This window comes from Peromyscus maniculatus, chromosome 15, assembly GCF_049852395.1.
Source record: "Peromyscus maniculatus bairdii isolate BWxNUB_F1_BW_parent chromosome 15, HU_Pman_BW_mat_3.1, whole genome shotgun sequence".
NCBI lineage: Eukaryota > Metazoa > Chordata > Mammalia > Rodentia > Cricetidae > Peromyscus > Peromyscus maniculatus.
The window spans coordinates 33365329-33384978 of record NC_134866.1 but is presented as its reverse complement, the minus strand read 5'-3'; positions in this window follow the sequence as shown (position 1 = coordinate 33384978).

Here is a 19650-nt window from a genome sequence, read left to right as displayed (position 1 = left end):
TACTCATCTATAATAGCTAAACTTATACCTGTATTAATTAGGTTTTTTTAGGTATAAAAGATATATTTCAATTAGATAGATAATCTTCAAACACTACAAAAACATACAGAATATGATACTTAAATGCTTTAAGAACTTAGACTTTTCTCGACAATGAGATATGTCTGCTCCTGACAGCACCAATTACTTCAAAGAGGATGATGGGCATCAACGAAACTCATTATGGAGTTTGCTTTGAATATGGCAAGGCTAGCTATTTGGGCAAGAAACTGGTCTTGGCTGGACTTCTTGACAGTATACTATATAAACTGGACATACAGGACTCAAAGGAAAATGAACACTAAACTTTGCCAATATTGATGTGACAGTCCTTCAAATTTCCTGCTTCACTGAAAAGTCTACCAGATACTCTAGTCCTATAGGCTGAAGAAGGATGCCCCAATGTTACAGAAGAACTTTGGGTAACTGTCCAGGCAGCCAGATGTCTCTGTTACTTCTAAAAATTTGAAAGTTGCTTGCAATGTACTTTCTATTTACTCAGATAATATTATATCCTTCTGGGGTCTTTGATAGAATTGATGACGAAATAATTATAATTATAGTTTTCCTTAATTGTGATAAAAGATAAATTATATATGAAACTTTGGACTCACAAAGATAGGATAGATGATAGAATATTTTCTTTAATTTTGCCAAATACAAATAGACTAGCTATTATAACTGATTCTTACTTGATAACTGTTTTTCTTGTATATAATTTTACTATATTAATATTAAAAGCTTCCTTTTTGATTAGACAGAAAGAGAGAAATGCTGTGAGATCCTATAAACTACGAATATGCGTTGCTCTCATTGATTAATAAAGAAAGCTGATTTGACCTATGGCCAGGCACAATAAGGCTGGGCAGGAAAGCCAAATGGAGATACAGGAAAGAGGGCAGAGTCAGCAGAGAAGCCAGTCAGGCACCCATGGAGCAAAATGCCAGCAGACCAATAACACCATGGCCACATCGCAACAGATAGATTAATAAAAATGGGTTAATTTAAACTATAAGAGCTAGTTAATAATAAGCCTGAGCCACCAACCAAATATTTAGAATTAATATAAGCCTCTGAATGATTATTTGGAAATGGCTGAGGGAGGGGACAGAACAGAGAAAAGCCTCCATTTACAGAACTATTTGTAAATCCATAAAGATAGGAAAAAAAAAAACAAGCTTATGTTAAGGGTCTGGGAAAGGTTCCAGTGCAAGAAAAGTCTCTAGCCACACAGATAGACAACAGGAAAGTAGGCTAACAAGCATATCAATCCTGGCCTTCTGGATAAGTAACAGCTATTGCATTGCTTCCCTCGATGAAACAACCCTGTGTGTGTAACATTCCAAGGTCTCCTAGCACTTACCTGAGAGCACAAAGACCTCCGCGTCTCCTCCAATTACTTTTGTTTTTATGGTGTTGTTCATCTCTACATTTCTTTGAAAGTCACGATCTGTAAGAACATATACTGTGAATTACAAAAACACATTTTGTGTATTTAAAAATGTTATCTTTCTTCAGTTGAAAGTTAATTTGATCATAAGAGAAGGCCACTTGGATTATCTCCATATTTTATTTTTTTAAAGTGATATTTTCAATGTTCTTTAACCAAAACATATCCAAGTAGCCTATTTCTATCTTACATTTTTCTCTACTTTACAAGTTTCCTTTGAACTAAAATGGAATTTTGACAGAATGTTAATAGGACTTTTTAAAAATCAAGTTAGATCCCATAATTACCTGTATTTACGTAACACCTCAGAAGTAGCATTAAAAACAGAGGTAGAAAAGAGTTTCGTTACAGGGTCTGAACACACTAAATGAGAACATTTTTAAGATTTGGCTATAGCTAAATTTTTATTTCATGTAGTATAGAGAGACAAACATGTTCCATGAAGTTTTTCAAAATAGTCAAAAAGACTAGGAGCCAGAAATAGAAGCCAAAAAGTTTCTTGGCTGACATTTAAAACAATTTCAAAGTGAAGACAGGAAAATCACTGTTTACGTAGAAAAAAACCTTAGTGTGTCTGGAGAAAATAGCTTATATTTGTTTTGCTAAGTTGTTGGGGATTTTCTTGTGTATGTGTGTGTGTTTTCTTTTGTTGTGGTTTTGGTTTGGTTCCTTTCGTTAAGGCGAGGTAAGTACCATAACCCAGTGACCTTCTCAGACCATTAAGTTGACCTTTGACTTAAAAAACAGTGTGATATTTTCCTATGGTTAGTTAACACATTCCTTTCTGCTCCTGGGCTTTCCAAAATTTCTATCTGAAACCTCAGAATGCTGTCCAGCTACTCCTTAGTATAAGTATAGGAAAGAAATTTAAATGACTCCTCAGATCATTATGTGTGATCCCCACAGAACCCAGAGAACATTAAGTACTCTATTGTCAGCAAACCGAATAGTTCTTAGATAAAATGCTGTACACACTTCTGTTTATTTCTGCTTGATATCTTAATAGATAATTATCAGCGATATCAAAATAAATTAACTGTTTTAAAGGAAGTTGGTTTTAGTTGCTAACACATTTGATGAGAGAATGAATTTTTAAATTCTTTTATTGTTTGAAAATTTCATAGATGAATGCCATGTGTTTTGAACAAATCCACCCCCATAATTTCCTCTCCAGTACCTCCTCTATCCTCTCTACCATGTTTCCTCTCAATTCAATGTGTTCTTGTTTCAAACCCACTGAGTCTATTTAGTGCTTCCCGTATATTGATGGGAGGGGAATCACATTTTGGAGAATGGGTAGCTTCTCAAGGGATACATCCCTAAAGAAAAATGTCCCTCCCTCCCCTATCCAGGCTGCCATTTTGGCCAAGGATGAGTAATAGATGCCTCCTTAGTTGTCAACATCAAGATTCTATTGTCCCACAGCCTGTGTGGTTTTACTATCTCACTTGACCAATTAAAAGTATGCTAAATGTTCTAGTCTTCTCACATAATGAGTAAAAGTAGTGATTTCCACTCTTGTTACAATTTAAGAGCTCACTTTATAAAGGGCTACAAAAAGAATGAAAGATGTATTTCTGCATTGGCCATCCCTAGGTTGAGTTCTGGTACCAGAAGAAACACAGAGAAGAACAGTAAGTGTCATCAAGTACTGGAGCACAAGTTACAGTGACTTAGAGAGGTGTCTAATGCAAAATGAGCCCTAAGGAGAGATTGTCTCCTCTGTATACACTTATGCCTCTTTGAAGGGTTGGATTCAGGTTTTATTCTTCTATGTCCAGGGTTTGGTTAGTATCAGAAACAACACAGCACTATTAGAATAAGTAAGCAAAGAGACAGAGTCTCCTTAAAATGGGAGCATTGAATAAGTGAAGAGATAATCTACTCTCCATAAAGCATTGATTTTTAACATTGAAACTCTCTACAAAAAGGGAAGTGACAAGAAATTCACTGCAATGGCTTACACAAAGTCTACCATCTTTAGAAGCTCCTGGGAAGAAGCCTGCTCTCACAGACATATAGTTCATTGTGTGTCCACTTAGCACCTTTTCCCTGTTAAGACGTAAATTTGTAAGTAACTTTTCTATCTAATGGAACAGCTTTCTGATGTTCTCCTCACTTTCAGCTTTTACCCAGTGGCCTACAATGGATGTACTTATGTTTGTAAGACTTATTTTTAAATATGTGTAAGTGTGTGTCTGTGTACACATGTGATGGTGCCTATGAAGACCAAAGTTCTCATATATCCTATAATGGGACGTGCAGGGGTTATGAGCCATCATTTCTGGATGATAGGAACCAAACTCAAGTCCTTTGTAGGAAGAGTGTGTGCTCATGACTACTGGACCATCGCTCCAGTTCTGTTATGTCCACTATATCACCCTCTTTGCACTTCAACTTAGTACAAATGACTTCCTTCTTCACCACTCCACTGAAGAGTCCCCATCAGGGTTTATAACAAATTCCTTATTTTGAAAACTGACTGACACAAACGCTCAATAGCAAGATACACTGTTGACTGCTTCCTGTACAGCACTCTCTTTTCTTCGGCTTCCCAGATAGCATACTTCTGTTTGAATCCAGCACTTTCCCTAAGCCCAAACTCTTCTTAGAATACCTTTTAGAACACCCATAAGTTTTCCAGTGCTGAGAACTTATCTGCATTTTGTTCAGAACTTATTCTTTCATTCTGTTATTCTCTATGACTAATTCTCTTTATTCTATGTAATTCTCTTTAACTAATTGCTTAGTCAAAATGATATGCATGAATTTATTACCTAAAGGTATTTTTTCTATATCATGTCCGATTACTAAGTGACAAGCCCATGTACCTATTTGCTCACTCAACATCCACATTTAATGGAACATATAGATCTAAATCTGAACTTCTAAAAACTAATCAGTTATTTTCACCCCAAACTGTCCTTGTTGTTGGTCAGGACTATGCCACTGCAAGCCACAGAGCTTGATTCATCCCAAGGAAACTCACCAGAGCACCATTGCCTAAGCCGCCAATTCTATCATTCAAATGTCAGCTCACAACAAGTATGTCTGGATATTGTGTAATTCCTATCTCTTTTAAGGTTGCCTACTTCCAATTCTCTAGGCTGCCATGATCATTTGCCTAGCTGAATGCCTATTACTCTGCTTCAAGACAGAAACCAAAGTAATTTTTCTAAAACAAAATGTTCAGCCAGGTATGGTAATGGACATAGGCATGCAATCCAAGCCACTAGAAAGCTGAGAGAGGATTATGATTTGAAGCCAGTCTTGAATATCAGAGCACTTGTTACAAACTATGATTAGAAAGACATTTTTTTTTTGCCAACTTTAGATCACATATTTCAAAAATTGGGACCATGCAGTATGACAGCATTTTCCAATGACAAGCCCAGTGACTGGCATCACAGCAGATACAAAAATCAGTAAACAGATAATGTGAGAAAAAAGTAGAAATAAACAATTTTTTACTGCTGTGGGATGTTCTGTAGGTCCTGTGGGAGCCCATTCTCAGGTTCCTTGTGGCGTTACCCAGCAGGTCCATATAGAGGATGATTAGGACCATGGGCCTGAGTGCAGGTGTTTGAGATGGTCTGCACTTGGCTGTGCTGGGGGATGGTCTGTATGTCAAGTTGTTCTGATTGGTTAATAAATAAAACCTGATCGGCTGTGGCTAGGCAGGAAGGATAGGCGGGACTAACAGAGAGGAGAAATAAAAGGACAGGAAGGCAGAAGGACTGGCTGCAGCCGCCGCAATGACCAGCAGCATGTGAAGACGCCAGTAAGCCACCAGCCACGTGGCAAGGTATAAATTTATGGAAATGGTTAATTTAAGATAAGAGAACAGTTAGCAAGAAGCCTGCCACGGTCATACAGTTTGTAAGCAATATAAGTCTCTGTGTTTACTTGGTTGGGTCTGAGCGGCTGTGGGACTGGCGGGTGACAGAGATTTGTCCTGACTGTGGGCAAGGCAGGAAAACTCTAGCTACATTTTACTTTTAAATTTATTTTTATATAATTTCTTTCATACATTATATTTTGATCAGATTTTTTCTTCTCTCTAAACTCCTTTCAGATCCTCTCCCTCTACTCACCTGTCTTAGTTAGGGTTTCTATGACTGTAAAGAGACACCAAGACTGAAGCAACTCTTCAAAAAGAAAAATATTTAATTTGGGTGGCTTACATTCTCAGATGGTTAGTCCATTATCATCATGGTGTGACATGGTGGCATGCAGGCAGACATGGTGCTGGAAAAGGAGCTGAGAGTCCTACATCTTGGCCCACAGTCAACAGGAAGTGGTTTGAAACACTGGGTGTGGCTTGAGCATATATGAACCTTAAAGCCCACCCCCACAGTGACACACTTCCTCCAACAAGACCACACCTACTCCAACAAAGCCACACCTCCTGATAGTGGCACTCCCTATGAGTGCCAATTGCATTCAAACTACTACACCATCAAACTTCATGTTCTTTCTGTCTTAAAAAAAATAAACAAAACCCAGAAAATTAAAATCAAAACAAACTAAAAACCATTAAGACAAATTAAAAAGTACTCATTCTTAAATCATAAAAATGAAAAGAAGTATAAAAAGGCCAAGGCAGAAATGTATTGAAAATTAGAGTTTTTACTTAGAAATATAAGTAGCAAGCAATACCTGTTAAGTGATCAGCAAAATAAAAAGGTTTACCTTAGGTAACAGGCACTGTATTGTTAGGGGGCTGCTAAGTATAAGAAGAATGGCAAGTATTCAAGCATAGGATGAAAGACTTATGACAGTAGAACACTACTCAAATAAGGTTTGTTATTAGGCAGTAGGTGAGAAATGAGAGGAGCTAGAATTTGTGTTCTGTAAGTGATGCCAAGAATTTAACATAAAAGACTTTGAGTCAGACCAAGATAGGACTCAGTCAAGGTTGGAGTTGGGTAAGAACAAGAAATTTGCTTTAGTGACACTGAGTTTGGATTCCTGTAAGTCATTAAAATGTGGCTATCCAATAAACAGATCAGGGTTAGGATCTGAGTTCATCACCAGAAGCAAAAAAAACACAGGACACAGAGCAGCAGCCTGCTTAGAAAAGAGAGCCCTGCATGCCAGCCACGATCATCAGATTCAGACCGTGGCATCAACATGACTCCATGAAAAGACTCTACTCCCCAAACGGCTACTGACTGCAGTTGAACATTTCCAACCACACACGCTCTCCGAGTTTTTGAATCTGTAGATGGAACATCTGACGAAACTGAAGGAAAGAAGCAGATCCCCTGGGCATCTAGGTTTCCATGCACAAGAAAAGGAGTCTGAGTGAAACTGAAAAGGCTTAAGTCCCTGTGACTCTCTCCCCCAGTTCTGGGGATACAGGAGGTTGGCAGTTTGTGAACTAGAAAGGAAGTTCCTCAATGCACAAGTGACTGCAAGGGATATTCCTAACTTGTGTTAGACTAGACTCTCTTCAGACTTTTGGCTCCAGGTACACCCAAGACTTTCTGTCAGAGGAGCAGACATCAACATCCTAACCTTCCTAGGAAGTTTTTTTTTTTTTATAACAGTCCTGTGTTGTGGGATATTTGTACACCATGGGAAGATGTATTGCTGTGATTGGTGTACTAAAAAGCCAAAGGGCCAATAGCTAGGCAGGAGGTATAGGTGGGATTTTTCTGGGAAAGAAAAGAAGAGGAGGAATCTAGGTGCAAGGGAGATGTGAGGAGACGTGGGGAGGAAACAGGAGGTGCAAGATGGAAGAGAGATAACCACTTAGTAGAATGTACATTAATATAAATGTGTTGATTTAAGCTATAAGAGCTAGTTAGGAACAAGCCTAAGTTATAGGCTAAGCTTTCACAATTAAGAAGTCTCCGTGTTAATATTTGGGACTGGTGGCAGAAAAGAAAGTCAGTCTATGGACCTGCCACCTATATTCCTACACACCTGGAGATTAAACTATGCAAAAAGGTCCATTCCAAATACTCCTAGAAAAAATGTCAGCTTCACAACCTTTTCAGTGCTTTCATATAGTGGGGTGAATGTATTGGCTTCATACCTGAGGGTAAATTTTGGTACATGGGATCAAAGGAATATCATGAAGAAGGAATTGTGAAAAGGAAGAATGAGAAGACAATGTAGCCTTCATAATTTCCCTTGGGATGGATTTGTGGAACTCCTCTACTTTGGACTGTTTTGAGTAGATTCTGAATCTGTTTATACATAGTTTATGAATCCTTCGATTTCTTTCAAGTGAAAGGATACAGTGCTCTATTTTACATGCCAACGCTGTGTTCTGTTAGAAGCCTCAATAATAGTTTGGCATTCTCAATACTCAACCAAGCAGAGATTTCCCTGTTTTATGAAACACCCACAAAAATCACATCCTGTTGCTTAGGATCCATTTAACAAGTAACAAAAAATTCAAAAATATATTGGAAGGCCTTGGAAATTACTTGCTATATTTTATTCTAACTAAGTTATTTCAACAAAATATTTTTGTGTTCTAGCTAACACAAAAAGAACAAGGTAACAGATACCACTTGGAAAAAGTATATATCTTATTCTTGAAATTTAAAAATAAGCACAGAGAATATGTTTAAGAAATTGGCCCTATCCTGGAGAGCAGTGCTTTACAAATGAAGAAAAACAAACATTAAAATTTATAGACTAAAGACAGTCCAAGTTAAGGAATGTATCTCTTCACATTCTTCTTCTAGATTCAACTGTTTTAATTTTTTGAGAGAATGCTCAGCTGCGTTGTCCTGACTCTCTTGGAATTTGGTACATAGACCATGTGGATCTTGTTAGTGTCTTCCTTCCTTGATCTGGTTTTCTTGGTGGAGACTATCAATAAAAACATGATCGAATCACATACTTTAACCTAGATCTGGTTACCGTAATTGTTCTCTGCAAACAAGGCTCACACAATAGCAAACTGATCCTTCTACAACAAATCCCTTATTTGATTCCTCTAAATAATATCCTCCAAAAGATTTCCATTACATTTATAATGAAAGCCACATCCTCATCATGACTCCAAGCTCAGCAGGAGGTAGTCTTTCCCACCATTTCAACCACTACTTGGGCAATATCCTTGTGTACTCCCTTATGCTTGGGCCTCCCTCTCATGTGATATACCCTTATTCCTGAGCACTAAGTACCACTTATGTCCCTTACACATAGGCCTTTTCTATCATTTAAGAATGACCTTAAGTGTTCCTTACCATAGACCATGTCCTTAAACACTGAATGAAAGATCTACCTCTGACATTCTCCACTTCATTTTAGGCCCTTACTCAATCTGAAAAATAACATATTAGTTGTATGTTACATAGTTGTATTATGTACTTTGAGTATTCTTTACCTCTGGTCCCACCTAAGTTCTTGAAGTAGGAATGATATCAATCATGTCCATATTGCTGCCACCCAAACATCTTCTTTGGAGTGAGTGCTCAAAACATTTTTATTTTAAATAAAAGGTTAAATAAATGAAGATTCTTCAATGGTACATGGGATGTTTTCTAGCCTATATAATTAATGCTCGCATGGATAACTTCTGGTCCTGGAGGAGTGCTGAGAACTGAACCACAACTTTGCTCATTGGGGAAAAGAGGTGAAGCAGAGTATATAGATATCATATCTGCTCAGCTGTGAGTCACAGTTTGGTAATCCTGGGAGACAGCTTGACTCCAATTTACATCAAATGCCAGCTTCATAACAACTTACCAGAGAAGCCTAGATAGAAGGACAAAGAATATCCCTTCATTATGAGAATGTGTATGCAGGTGCAAATGTGTATTAGTATGACTGGGCATTGGAGAATAATAAATTAATGCTATTAAAATTCATTACATATTTCTAGTATGCATATTAACCCATATTAGTTAGGATAAGTTTAATGAAAAGTTGGGATCTGTCTTAGAATTTAAGAGTTAAGAAGAAAAAGTAAACACCCATGTAAGCCAGAATTATGTTGCTTGATTGAGTACTAAAAAAACCTAAACCTGTGGCCTTTAGATATTCATATTCCATAGACTTAGCTTTCTAAATTCACTGCACATCTTTCAAATATTCAAGGCCTTTTTAGAGTATTTCATAGAGTATGCCTTTTATTAACAAAACCACAAGATATGACAATAGCAAAATTTTTGCTCCACAATTTCCCTGTTATTTAGATTTTGGTAAAGATCACATAACACTATAGGTTTATCGGTTTCATTGAAGATTCAATGATATTACATTCTGCACCTAAGAACAACTTTTGATCATTCCTTTCTGATCTCTCAGATATTACAGTTTACATGGAGTATCAGAAAAGCCTACATCATGTATCTAATGCCTCTTAAGCCCCTTATGGCATACTGTTGGCCCCACCTCTTCCTCTAGCCAGCGCTCCAAAACTTCAGTTCACTGCCTTTCATCAGTCATGCAGGTATCCAGTCAGCCTGCCTCTTATGTGGGCTCCAGTGCTCTGCTCTTACCATGGCACTTCCCCAGTGATCAGGCACACTTTTTACCCAGGAAGACTGGAAAGATTGGAGAGTTAATGCTCATGAGATCATCCTTGACTGGTGAATCCAAGGGCAGTTGAATGAATGCTTTCTCCTTTATCCACTGAGTAGACAGAACTAGCCACATCATACATGTCAGAAAGTTATATGACATACTGCATGTAACACACTGCATTGTGTTATTTCTTTTATTCTATCTTGACGTTTTTGTTCCTAAACAAACTACCTGGAAGTCAGTCATTGTCTCAAGCTCTTGTTTGGAGGATCCAAAGCTGAAAGCAGCCCTTAAAATGAAACAGGAGTTACTGAAGGGGCAGGAGGCTAAGAGTTCACAGAGGTGAATGTGACTCAGCAGCATCAATGAAAGAAAATTCAAGTTCAACACATATCTACTATAAATACTACTGTGGTGATATTTTATTTGTACTGAAATGTTATTTTAATTTTATGTTAATAAATAAAGTTGCCCTGGGGTCAGAGCTATTAGAGCCATAGTAAGAGCGTGGTGGTTAGAAGAGCTAGGTAGATTTCTGTGTGTTCAGGGATACAGCCAGTATTGGAGACATACGCCTTTAAGACCTGGAGGGCGGTACTTACAGGCAGTGATGAGGCAGTCATGTGGTTGGGTTTACAACCAATGAGAAGGCAGAACAGAAAGATTATAAAAACAGGGACACAGGAAGTACCTCCCTCTCTCGGGGAAGCTAGGAGCACTGGAGGAGGTAAGATTTTATCTCTGAGCTCTGACCTCTCGGCTTTTCTCTTTTACCTTGGCTCTGTGTTTCTTATTTTAATAATACGATTGGTTACATCTACATCTGGCGCCCATCGTGACAAGAATCCATTAAAAACTGCTTGGGGCCGGCTCCCTAGCCGGAGCAGCCGGCTCCCTAGCCCCAGCCCAGGTCTGCTTGGGCTCAGGCCGGACTGTGAGCTGCTTGCTTAAAGCCAGTGCTACAAACAGCTCAGGCCTGCCCTGCTAAACAGGGCCCCTGGCTGTAAAGCCAAGCCTTGACTCGGCTCAGAGGGAACAAGTGGCTGGCTTTAAGCTTTAGCCGGCTACCCCTTCACTTTCACTTTCACTTTCACTTTCACTTTCACTTTCGCTTTTGCTTTCTCTCTTGCTTTCTCTCTGTCTCTCTGTTTCTCTCTCTCTCTCTCTCTCTCTCTCTCTCTCTCTCTGGATTTACACCTAGGACTCTAGGTGGCTGTTTTGAAATTCGCTCGGATTTCTACTGTTCTACGCAGATTTGGTAAGTCATAAAGGAAACTATTTAAAAGACAAATTTTTTCCACATTTAAAAAAATGGGTTTCCTGTGTACATTGGAAGAAAATTGGGTTTTGTTTGAAATTTTAGGCAGTCTGACAATGGAACAACTATATGAAAAGATTAGTATTATGGGAATTATGCAGTTTATCACCATGCTTATTCTCATTTTACTATTTAAAAAGATAGTCAATTTAAGTGCCAGGATAACAGCTTTAGAAAAACCTGTTAATTTTAACAGTGAAGTTGGTTCAAGTTTGGATCATAAGGTTACAGAAAGAAAGCCTGTTTTCACACAATCATCCTTAATTTATCCTGTAACCGTACAGCAGATGCCTGATCAAATGGCTACACAAAATATCTGGGCTCCAATTGAACTGATGGATTTTAAAAGGTTTAAGGAGGCAATAGTATCTTATGGCATGCATTCCCCATATGTAAAGCAAATGTTAAACTCTTGGTCAACATATAATAGGATTATACCACAGGACTGGCGGGACCTTGCACAAGCTGTTCTGGAACCCAGCCAGAGAATTCAATTTCTGACTTGGTTTAAGGAGGAAGCTAGAAACGTAGAAACACAATGGAGGGATAAAGGAATACAAGTTTGTCAGGATCAGCTTATTGGAGAAGGCCAATATGCTTCAATACAAACACAATGTTTATATGATGTTCAAACCGTAATTTTATGTCGAATGGCAGCCTTGAATGCATGGGACAGAGTTGATGAACCAGGAAAAAAACATGAGTCATTCACAAAGGTTATGCAAGGCCCTAAAGAATCTTTCACAGATTTTTTAGAAAGACTGGCTTCAGCAGTAAACAGAATGGTCTCAGGATCAGAAGCTAGTAAGGCAATAATTGAAGCTTTGGCATTTGAGAATGCGAATGCAGCATGCAAAAGAATAATCAGGCCGTTAAGGGCAAGATCTGCACCTTTGGAAGATTGGATTAGAGAAACAATTAATGTTGAGGTTGATGAGCATGATACGTGGGTAGGAGAAGTAATTTCAAAAGGTTTGAGGAGTGTTAGATGTTTTGGGTGTGGAAAGCAAGGACATTTTAAAAGGGACTGTAAACAGGTCAATCCTAGAAGCAATGTTTCTTCAAGGAACAATGGCAACAGAATGCCCCTTCCTTCTGGAGTATGCAGAAGGTGTGGTAAGGGAAAACACTGGACCAACGAATGTAGATCAACAAAGGACAGACAGGGTAATCCTTTGCCTCAGTTTTCGGGAAACTCCCGGAGGGGCCTCATGCAGGCCCCCATAGCAAAACCAGTTCAAACCTTTCCTGCAGCTGTAGAGGAAATCCCTGCTCTGAGCGATTAAATAACCAAATGACTATTGGAATAAATCAGGCTGGTCAGGATGATGAAAAAGAGAGAATAGAAAATTCAGGAGAAAACATAAAGAAAATTTTTTGGCAAACTTCTATTAATGAACAGAGACCAAAATTAACGATAAAAATAAATGGTGTTTTGTTGTCTGGTCTGGTAGACACAGGTGCGGACATTACCATAATTGCACCAGAATTTTGGCATCCAGCTTGGCCTCTTCAGGAGGTAAACGTTCAACTGTTAGGAATTGGGACATTATCTGGAGTGAAACAGAGTGCAAGATGGCTGGAATGTATAGGTCCAGAAGGACAGAGAGGAAAATTAAAACCATATGTCGCTAACATAGCTATGAACCTGTGGGGTCGAGACTTGTTGCAACAATGGAATACTCAGATTAAAATCCCTCCAATCTCAGAAACAAATCATAAACTAGCACATGTTTCTGAGAGAAATATTAGAAGGCATTATTTTGAGTGGTCACCAGCCATCCATATTATACAGGAACAGGGCACAACAACTGATAATCTTCCAAAAATACCAACAGCTCTACCTTTAAAATGGTTAACAGACAAGCCTGTATGGGTTCAGCAATGGCCTTTAACAACAGAGAAACTCCAGGCTTTAGAAGAGCTGGTAGAAGAACAGTTAAATGCTCAGCATATTGAACAGTCAACCAGCCCTTGGAATTCTCCTGTATTTGTTATTAAAAAGAAATCTGGTAAATGGAGAATGGTAACAGACCTTAGAGCAATTAACAAAGTAATTCAGCCGATGGGCTCTCTACAATCTGGAATTCCTTTGCCTACTCTGTTACCAAAAGGATGGCCTCTCATAGTTATTGATTTAAAAGACTGTTTCTTTTCAATACCCTTACAAGAAAAGGACAAAGAAAGATTTGCTTTCACAGTGCCTACTTATAATAATTCTCAACCGGTTAAAAGATTTCAATGGAGGGTCCTCCCACAGGGAATGTTAAATAGCCCAACTCTGTGCCAATATTTTGTACAACAGCCATTGGAAGTGATACGTAAAAAATTTCCTAAATCTATAATTTATCATTATATGGATGATATTTTACTAGCTGACTCAAATGCAGATACTTTAGAAAGAATGTTTGAAGAAGTAAAGAAAATTTTGCCTTGCTGGGGATTACAAATTGCTCCTGAAAAAATACAAAGAGGAGATTCTATTAATTATTTAGGATATAAAATAGAGCTACAAAAAATTAGACCCCAAAAGGTGCAAATTAGGAGAGATAGACTACAGACTCTTAATGACTTTCAAAGATTATTTGGAGATATTTCTCATCTACGAACTATTGTTGGGGTAAAAAATGATGAACTGACTAATTTGTTCAAAACCTTAGAAGGTGACAAGGATTTAAATAGTCCAAGAGAATTATCACCTGAAGCTGAGAAAGAATTGGCCTTGGTAGAAAAGAAAGTACATGAAGGGCACGTGGATCGTATTGATCCAAAGCTGGATTGCATTTTGGTTATTTTACCTTCTAGGCATTCCCCTACTGGAATATTAATGCAGAGGGAAGATATTATATTGGAATGGATATTTTTACCAAATAAACCAAATAAAAAATTAAAAAATTATGGGGAAAAAATCTCTGACTTGATTTGGAAAGGAAAATTGAGACTTCGTCAGTTAGCAGGAATAGACCCAGCAGAAATTGTCGTACCTTTAACTAAGGAGGACATTGAAAAATTATGGACAGAAAGTAAACCTTGGCAAAGAGCTTGCAGTAATTTTTTGGGAGAAATTAACAGCAAATATCCCAAAAGCAACAGAATTGATTTTATAAAGAGAGCTGATTGGATCTTGCCTCGAATTGTACGGCAAAAACCCATATCTGGAGTTCGTACATTTTATACAGATGCCAACAAAGAAGGAAAGGCAGGTTACAAATCAGAAAATTTAAGTAAAGTGGTACAAAGTCCTTATAATTCAGTGCAAAAATCAGAATTGTATGCTATTCTGTTGGTATTAATGGATTTTTCAGAACCTCTCAACATAGTAACTGACTCTCAGTATGCTGAAAGAGTGGTATTACATATTGAGACTGCAGAATTTATCCCTGATGCTTCAGAATTAACTTCACTATTTATTCAATTACAAGATACAATCAGGAAAAGGAGTCATCCTTTATATATAACTCACATCCGATCTCATACTGGTCTGCCAGGCCCTTTAGCACAAGGCAATGATGAGATTGATAAATTATTGGTAGGAAATGTGCTGGAGGCCTCAGAATTTCATAAAAAACATCATGTCAATAGTAAAGGTTTAAAAAAGGATTTTTCCATAGCCTGGCAACAAGCCAAAGAAATAGTAAAGAAATGTCCTACTTGTTCCTTCTATAATCAAACGCCATTACCAGCAGGATGTAACCCAAAGGGTACTCAGAGAAATGAAATCTGGCAGATGGATGTGTTTCACTTTGCAGAATTTGGAAAATTGAAATATGTACACCACACCATTGATACTTATTCAGGATTTCAATGGGCAACTGCTCTGAGTTCTGAAAAAGCTGATTCTGTAATCACTCATTTGCTAGAAGTTATGGCCATTATGGGTATACCTGCACAAATCAAAACTGACAATGCTCCATCATATGTCTCTGTTAAAATGAAACAGTTTTTTGCTTATTACAATATAAAGCATATTACAGGTATACCACATAATCCTACAGGTCAAGCAGTTATAGAAAGGTCAAACAGAACTCTAAAGGATATGCTAAATAAACAGAAAGGAGTAACAAAAACCCCCAGAAATAGACTGCATAATGCTCTATTAACTTTGAATTTTCTGAATGCCAATGAGAAAGGAACAACAGCTGCAGAGAGACATTGGGTAATAGAAAAAACTACAGAATTAAATCAGCCTATATACTTTAAGGATGTGCTGACCTCAGAATGGAAGCCAGGGTATGTATTACGTTGGGGACGAGGTTTTGCTTTTGTTTCTACAGGAGAAGATAAGCTGTGGATACCATCAAAATTGATAAAGGTTCGATTTGAACAAGAAAAACCTCTTAATTAGAGGAGGTGATAGTTCATCAACCAGCATGAACATCCAATTTAAACTAACTTGTACCTATAACATATGTCTTTTCATTTAATCAGATAATAACTTGCCAAAAAGGAACATCCCCAAAATTAGTCTTGGGGGAAGGTTTTTGTTTTTGTCTTTTAGGAGAATGAAGGTTAAGGAATCTGAAGGACACAAGACAAATGAGACAACTGAAGAAAAGGGACAAATCATCTATCCCAGGAAACAGAGTATATGGGAGTATATGGCATATGGGTATATATTATCTAAAAAATTTTATGTCTTCTTAAATGTTTGTTTCTGCTTTTCTCTAAAGATTTAACACTATTGGTTTTCTAATAGTCCCAGTTCAATTAAAATTTAAAGCTGACTTTGGAGTTGGAGAATGGCTCTCTCCTTCTTTAAACTCAAGCATGTTGTTAAAATGAAAATACAAACTCCCTGTATCATGACAGAATAAAAGAGCCATTTTCTGCTATGGGACAGGACAAAAGCCAAATTAATTAAGGGACTATTCTATTACTAATCTCAACTCTTTGATTCTATTCTGATTCTTTAAACTTTTCTTAAAGTATAAATTTTATATCAAAATTTACAAGATTAATATATATATACATTTTGAACTTTGTTAAGATAGGAATGGTCATATAGAGTACTAACTAATTCTAGAAAAAAGGCTTCAATTAGCTGCATATATATGTCTTTGTGTTCGAGTCTCTTATCAGTTTTCTGCAGGAAATCACGGCCAGGCCTAACATCAACTGAAGTCTCCGGAAAGAAGATGGGGCCCCACAACAACAACAACAACAACAATTCCACGTGGACAATAATAATATCACTAAACTGACAAACATCATCTACAGATCAGCTTTGAACTACAAGGTGCTCAGAACAATTTTGAGATGACTAGCTGAGATGATCCAGTCTCAAAGACTACTTGAATAAGGACTTGAGATAAACCCTGAACTTTGGCTTTATACACAGACTGGATAATAATGAAGGATATAGTTACCTTTCCTAGAATTTGACAATTAACCTAAATTTTTCTTTCAGGATAAAGATAACTTCACCCATACCCAGCAGGAAGCAATTTTAAGAATATGACACCCACATTGCCAAAGAAGTGGTGTGGGGCGGGTGGTTTTTTGGTTCTTTTAATGGGTTTTGGGTCTGGGATAATTTTCAATTGTTTAGGGGGGTTGGTTACAAGTTGTTGTCAAGGGTTAGGAAAAAGGCTAAGCAAAGGAGATTAGATTTAAGGTTCTTGTTTAAAAAAAAAAAAAGAAAGAAAGAAAAGAAAAAGACAATTACTAGTTTTAAATACTTTACATTATTACCAACTATTAGGATATAAAGAAATGAAAGTTAGTAGTTAGACATTACAATAGAAATTGTAGTCATATTAGATATGTTTTAAAAATTGAGCAGATATATTTTAGACAGGTCATCTTCAAACCCTTCAGAGATCTAACGAATATGGCATTTAAAATATTTTAATAACTTAGAAATTTTTCTTTTTTGAGACATGTCAGCTCCTGGCAGTACCAGTCTACTTCAGAGAAAATATGGGCATTGAAGAAACTGCATATGGAGTTAATTTTCATTGTGGCAAAAGTTAGCCACTGGACAACAAAGTATCCTCAAATCAACAGGACAAAATGGACAGACAGAACACGAAACAAAGGACTACCGATTCCTGCCAAAACAAGTATGGTTATGGCTTTATCAGAAGGCATCTTCTGAGGCCAGGACAATATGGCACCATCCCTGAAGTGGCCTTCACAATCTGGAAAAGGTACAGTGCCCTTTTCTTTGAAGGCAGCTGAACAGGCAGTGGGCCGATGGCTTCTTTGTGCAATGGAACAGCAACTGAAAACTCACGCCTCTCAATGGTAGACTGGCATTTAATAGAGGGATGTGGAGAAGGGCATACTTAGATGAAGCCATATATACACAGCCAAGAAGAATGGACAGCTGAATTCAAAAACCATCAACAATTTCCAGAATTTAAAATCCTGAATCATGACATGACACTAGTGGAATTCAGGTGTTTCTGGTACATGGACTGCTCTCACCCAATGTGAGGTTGAACTGTTGACCTTGTGTACAACCTACTTCACAAATGAGTCTGTCAGATACCATAAGCCTATAGGCTGAAGATGATGCCCCAACACTGTGGAGAAACCTCAGGTGACTGTCCAGGCAGCTGGCTGTTTCTGTCAACTCACAAAATTTTTGGAAGTTGTTTTTGTGCACTTCCTGTTTTTATTTTTGTTAGCTAATATTATTTCCTTCTTGGGTCTCTGAGGGAGTTGAAGATTAGTTAGTTATAGTTGAAGATTAATTAGGATAGAAAGTGAATTAGATACATTTTGGACTTACTAAAATAGGATAGATAAGGGAATTATTTTCTCTGATTTGTCAAATACAAATGGACTAGACATCGTTTAGGTATTTGTTACTTGTATATATTGTATATAGTTATTGTACTTTTGTATATAGTTTTTCTTTTGTTAGTTATAACCTTTTGCCTTTTTTCTTTTTATTAAAATAGAAAAGGGGAAATGTGGTGATATTTTATTTGTACTGAAATGTTATTTTAATTTTATGTTAATAAATAAAGTTGCCCTGGGGTCAGAGCTATTAGAGCCATAGTAAGAGCGTGGTGGTTAGAAGAGCTAGGTAGATTTCTGTGTGTTCAGGGATACAGCCAGTATTGGAGACATACGCCTTTAAGACCTGGAGGGCGGTACTTACAGGCAGTGATGAGGCAGTCATGTGGTTGGGTTTACAACCAATGAGAAGGCAGAACAGAAAGATTATAAAAACAGGGACACAGGAAGTACCTCCCTCTCTCGGGGAAGCTAGGAGCACTGGAGGAGGTAAGATTTTATCTCTGAGCTCTGACCTCTCGGCTTTTCTCTTTTACCTTGGCTCTGTGTTTCTTATTTTAATAATACGATTGGTTACATCTACATACTACCTTTGGTACAGAAGCAAATACCTCTAGAGACTGGTTAGCACTGGATTAGAAACAAACTGGAAGCAGTTTGATCAGACAAGGTCATGGGACCCAGGGAAAAGAAGAGGGAGGATGAAAATTCTTGACAACTGGGAATGTAGAGACTGCCGAGATGCTGAAAGGAACACAGAAGAGTGAACCAATGTGGATCAGACTTTACAAACAACTCAAATTTGCCTGAAGTCTACACATCCTACTGTTGTATGGAGGCTGACATTCTGATTGTCTTTCTGTGTACAACTCATTATTTGTTAACTCTGTGCTTCCTCCATTGTAAATATTTCTTAATCATTTCACTAGTGGTAAAACCAATTCCTACAGTATAAACAAAAGCAAAGGGCCATAAATCCATTGAGATTACTGTAGTAAATTGCCATCTGTAGAACTCAGAGCAAAGGGGAAGTCTAGCTCTGTGTCACACCCTTCTTAAACTTCTAGAATCAAAGACTTTCAGATAGAAGGGGAAGGTCCTGGGAAGTGAGCAGCCACAGGAAATGTGCAGTCAGCTCTCTCAACTTAAAACCCAACTGGCCTGAGTTCTCTTATTTGTGTGTATTCTCAAACGGAAAGGGGGATGTATGTGTCAGGTGGGAAAACATGCAAGTGTAGGTCTAAATTAAATACCATTATGGAATTTGTTCTCTAATACAAGATCTTATTTTTTGTTTACTTCACATACCTGTTCTTTCTGCATTTCTTGCCTGTGAGTAAAAACAAAAATATACATACGTGGTGTTTTGTTCTTAGATTTATTTATTTTACTTTACCTTTGAGAGTGTTGTCTGGAGATATACATATATATGCATACATGTGTACGTGTGTGTGTGTGTGTGTGTGTGTGTGTGTGTGTGTGTGTATACCGCATGCATTCAGTGCCTACCAAGGCCAAAGAAGAGATCACTGGATCTCTTGGAACTGAATTTATGGATGGTTGTGAACTACCATGTGTGTATTATGAACCAAACCTTGGTTCT